Source organism: Corvus brachyrhynchos, unplaced genomic scaffold, assembly GCF_000691975.1.
Source record: "Corvus brachyrhynchos isolate BGI_N302 unplaced genomic scaffold, ASM69197v1 scaffold267, whole genome shotgun sequence".
Classification (NCBI taxonomy): domain Eukaryota; kingdom Metazoa; phylum Chordata; class Aves; order Passeriformes; family Corvidae; genus Corvus; species Corvus brachyrhynchos.
The window spans coordinates 158,739-164,036 of NW_008239124.1; the positions used below are offsets into that span (position 1 = coordinate 158,739).

Here is a 5,298-nt window from a genome sequence, read left to right on the forward strand (position 1 = left end):
ACATTGTCAGCGCTTGTGCTGACTGTCACGGACTCGCTGCGCCTTTGCCAGCGGGGGTAAACCCCAGAGGGCTGAAAGCCTTGCAGATTTGGCACACGGATGTAACTCACATCCCAGAATTTGGTCGGCTGAAATATGTGCACGTGTCTATTGACACTTTCTCCTCGGCTATGTGGGCTACTGCTCACACTGGAGAGAAGGGCCGTGATGTCATTGCCCATTGGAAATTGGCTTTCTCAGTCCTGGGCGTGCCAGCTTCTGTGAAAACCGATAATGGTCCTGCCTACACCTCGGAGAAGACGTGGCAGTTTTTACACCTATTGGGTGTAGACCATACCTTTGGTATCCCACATTCTCCTACTGGCCAAGCCATTGTCGAACGCGCTCATGGTACCTTGAAGCGTGTTTTGGACAAGCAGAAAAGGGGAATGCATGGAGAAACCCCACAGAGCCGACTAGCAAAAGCTTTGTATACAATTAATCACCTTACAGTACCACAAAATTCAAATAATCCTGTTATTCTGAATCATTTTCTCTCATTGCAGTCTGCAGGCGACAGACAGCTGCCCCGGGCAAAAGTCTGGGTACGGAATTTACTCACTAACCAATGGGAAGGCCCACATGAGCTTATCGTTTGGGGTCGTGGGTATGCTTGCGTTTCCACACATACTGGAGTACGGTGGCTACCTTCAAAATGCGTTCACCCTGACCTGCGGCACCAGAGGCAGAACAGGCAACCTCCCAATGATGACCAGAACGCCAACCATCCAAATGGCGACCAGAATGTAGATCATCAGCCTAATGACTCTTCTGATGATGACCAGGATGTCAACCATCAGGCAGATGGTCCTTCTACAAGCAGAGACTGGGATGGTCCTTCCACAAGCAGAGACTGAATTTTAAATTTCTTGTTATGGAGTCAGATAGTTAAAGCCTTAAGGACATTTTTAGAATTAATAACTGATGTAGATTTCTATTTAGGATTAATAGTAGAGTTGTTATCTTATAAAACAAAAAGGGGGAATTGTAGGTACAAAAATGCTGTTAGTGAGGATCTTCTTGTTATTTTTCTAAGTCCGTGAGAGACTTTTCTCTCTCACAGAAGAGGTAGCAGGGAATGTAAACAACCAAGCCACCTGCAACCTTGGAAAGTCTTGTTTATGGTATAGTAGAAAATATTTTGATAATGGATGTTTTAGGATTTTGGCCAATCACCCCCAAGGGGTGGCTGGTCCTTTGTCCAATTAGACTATGAAGAAAAAAGTCTATAAAAGAGTTTGTAAAATAATTAAATAGATCAATCTTGCTGCACAATTCCTGCCTGCTGGATCTTCTCCTCCTCCTCCTCCCTATGGCTGCGGGACACGGTGATATACCGTAGGAACCAGGCCTGCGGTAATAAGGCAGTATTTGGAGGCTGGGGGGGAGTGTGTTTCTGGGTGTTGTAGTGTATTTAAACCTCTGGAAGTCATCTCTCATCACACATATTTTGGCAAATAAATTCCCATGCGTCCCCAACCTTGGCCAATGTTGTTATTAGGAATGTTCGGTCCACCAACCTTTTGTTGTTGGATTTAAAGTTCTTTGTTTCAATTACCAGTACTATCTTTAAGATCAGCATCACACTCTCTGCCACCTCAGTATTCTTTGCATGTTGACTTACTGAGAAACAAACCACCCTCTCTCTCTTCCCTGGTGTCATGGTTTAACCCCAGCTGTCAACCAAGCCCCACGCAGCTGCTCCCTCACTCCCCCCCAGTGGGATGGGGGAGAGAATCTGAAGGGTAAAAGCAAAAAAACTCATAGGTTGAGATACAGTTTAACAGGGAAAGCAAAAGCCATACACACAAGCAAAGCAAGGAATTCATTCACTACTTCCCATGGGCAAGCAGGTGTTCAGCCATCGCCAGTGGAGCAGGGCTTCATCATGTGTAATGTTTACTTGGGAACACAAATGCCATAACTTGGAACATCTCCTTCCTTCTTCTTCCCCCCAGCTTATATACTGAGCATGATGTCATATGGTCTGGAACATCCCTTTGGTCAGTTGGGGTCATGTGTCTGGGCTGTGTCTCTTCCCAAATTCCCATGCACCCCCAGCCTCCTCACCAGCGTGGCAGTAAGAGAAGCAGAAAAGGCCTTGGCTCTGTGCAAGTGGCGCTCAGCAATAGCAAAAACATCTCTATATTATCAACCTTGTGTTCAGCACAAATCCAAAACACAGCCCCATACCAGCCACTGGGAAGAAAATTATCTCAGTCAAAACCAGCACACCTGAAGCCCGTGGATTCAGCTGCAGGTATTTCTGTCAGGTCATGTCCAACAAATGGACTGTGAACGACTCCTTACTTTGATGAACCCAAGCCCAGAAGGCAGCAGCATAGCTTCACATCACAGCAAGTGGGTGAAAGCCACTTGACCCCTGTTTGTGGGAAATGCAGAAGGGTGCAGTGTGTTCCTCCACAATGCATTTATTCCCCCAGGTACAGCATGCTGTCCAGCAGAGCTCTGCTTCTCATACACTGCCAGTTCTCTTCCTCAAACCTTTTCTGGGAACCATGTATGTTCTTGTCCCCAGGTCAGCTTCTCTTGTTTAGAAGACATTTTCTCTGTATCAGTTGTTTCCTCGTAGTCAAGAAGGGACACCATGAGAGGGGCCATTAGCTCAGAAGTGGATTCTGAGGAACAACTGGATAGTCTGGAATGGTTAACTCAGTTTTTTCAAGCTTTCCATTTTACATCTCCTGCAAGGGCAGCTTGTCTATCCAAAGTGGATTCTTCCTTCTCTTCATGCTGGAGGTATATCTGCCCTCTGGAGTTCCTGATTTCGGTACAGGAGAAACATATAGGTTTGAAGCATCCTTTTCTGGAGTCAAAGTGACTTCACTGGAATAAATGAGACATCTGTGTTTGGATTTGTACTGTTTGTGATCAGCTAGGAAATATTTGCCATTTTTCCAGTTACAAGCAGGATCTTGCAGGCAGTAAGGTTTTTCTGCAGTATTGCTTGGAGAGGACTCAATAGCTAAGTCATAGCTCCAGTCTGATGGAGTTTTGCTGCAGCCTGCATTTTTAATGGATTCCCCTGTCTTTGGGCTGCCCTCACTACAATCCCAGCTGTCATCTAGTTCATGTTCTTGAATGGGTATTGCATATTTTAAAAATAAATCCCCTTGATTTTGGCCTTTTTGCTTTTCCTCATTTCCTTGTTCTTGTTGATGAAGGAAAAAATTAATGTTAACTGCATTTGTTGGTGTTTCTTCCTTTCACACTCTTTTGACTGCAGGCAGGTGAGAAAGAATTTTCACTGAAATCAGTCATCCAGATCTTCCAGCTGCATCCCCTCTTTGCTCTGTACTTCTGTGGGAGTAAGGTTCGGCTCCTGCTTCGCTTGAATCTCCTTGGACTTGTATTGCATTAAAAACCTTTTAAGAGTTTGATAGTTCAATTTTTGCTGTAGAGTAGGTGTCTGCTGAAACTGCTGGTGATAAGGACATAAATGCTCTTCCCTTTCCTTCTGAAATGGAGGCAGATTTGTCCAGGTTTCAACACACTGTTTAACAAAGGCATTTCCCCATTCCTGTGTGCTGTCAGAAGGCAGATTTCCATCTCCAAAGGAAATATCATCTCTTAGAAACAAGCTGTTTCTGAACAGGTTGCACTGTCTGGACTTTCAGGCACTGGACAGGTGATCTGTCTTGTGTATACTTGTACCTCTGGCCACTCTCTTTTGTTTCTGCCATGGCAGCATTTTTGATGATGAAATCCTTTGCAATGGGGTTCTTTTCAGAGTGGGGAGACAGATCATCAGTTTTCTTCTTCAGGGGATGTGCTAGCTGTAGGGCTAGTGTGTTGGAACTATGATGAGCTGGGATTTCCTCTGTAGACATGTTCTTTGTTGATTCTCCTGGGGATAGAGGTAAAAGGAACACAGTGGCTGGAGTATTGTAGGACATGCCTTTGTAGCATTTGAGGGATGCTGGAGGCCTAGCTTCAATTTCTTTGGAGAACTCTTTTTCCCAGGTGGCAAAGAGGGAATGTTTTGGACACATTTTGGAGATACATTTCCAGCTGTCCAATACCTGTTTGTGACAGGGTAGAACATTTAATCCCTTTCTTCAGCTCTTTGATCCTGCAAATGAGACTGGCTTTAGAAGATGTCATGTTTACAGATAAATAACAGTGTCTTCAGAACAAACTAGCCCACTTCAGAACAAGCCCAGCTCCCTCAGCCTATCCTCGTAAGAGAGATGCTCCAGTCCCCTAATCATCTTTGTAGTGCTCTGCTGGACCTGCTCCAGAAGCTCCATGTCTTTCTTGTACTGGGGAGCCTAGAACTGGACACAGAACTCCAGATGTGCCTCACCAGGGCTGAGTAGAGGGGCAGGATCACCTCCCTTGACCTGCTGGCAGTGCTCTTCCTAATGCATCCCAGGATCCCATTGGCCTTCTTGGCCAAAAGGGCACACCAAGGGCACTGCTGGCTCATGGACAGTTTGTTGTCCACCAGGACCCCCAGGTCCTTCTCCATAGAGCTGCTTTCCAGCAGGTTGGCCCCCAGCCTGTGCTGGTGCATGGGGTTATTCCTCCCCAGGTGCAGGATCCTGCACTTCCCTTTGTTGAATTTCATGTCTCCAACCTGTTGAGGTTCTTCGGAAGGGCTGCACAACATTCTGGAGTATCGGCCACTCCTCCCAGCTTTGTGTTGTCAGCAAACTTGCTGAGGAGGCATCTGCCCCTTTAGCCAAGTCATTGATGAATAAGTTAAACAATATTGGGCCCAGTATTGAACCCTGGGGGACACCACTAGTGACAGGCCTCCAACTAGACCCTGTGCCACTGATCACAACCCTCTGGGATCTGCCATTCAGCCAGTTCTCAACCCACCTCACTGTCCTCTCATCCAGTCCACACTTCCAGAGCTTGCCCATGAAGATGTTGTGAGAGACAGTGTCAAAAGCCTTGATGAAGACCAGGTAGACAATATCCACTGCTCTCCCCTCATCCATCCATATAGTTGTTTTATTGTAGAAGGCAATCAGGTTGGTCAAGCATGATTACCTTTTAGTGAATCTATGCTGACTGCTCCAGATCACCTTCTTGTCCTCCATGTGGGTAGAGATGGCCTCCAGAATGAGGGCTCCATCACCTTTCCAGGGACTGGGGTGAGGCTGACTGGCCTGTAGCTCCCTGGGTGTCATAGGCTAGCAAAGCATAGTCCCGGAAGTGATGTTCTTGCAAAGAGGTGCTTACATCTTCCTCTATGACCTGACAGAACCTATCAGCTGGCCAGTTTGA

At 46.3% G+C, this 5,298-nt stretch overlaps 1 pseudogene; it reads right to left on the reverse strand.

Annotated features, from left to right (window-relative positions):
* Positions 1-2,471: 2,471 nt before the first annotated feature.
* LOC103619547 overlaps positions 2,472-5,298 on the reverse strand; it is a 9,011-nt pseudogene continuing 6,184 nt past the window's right edge.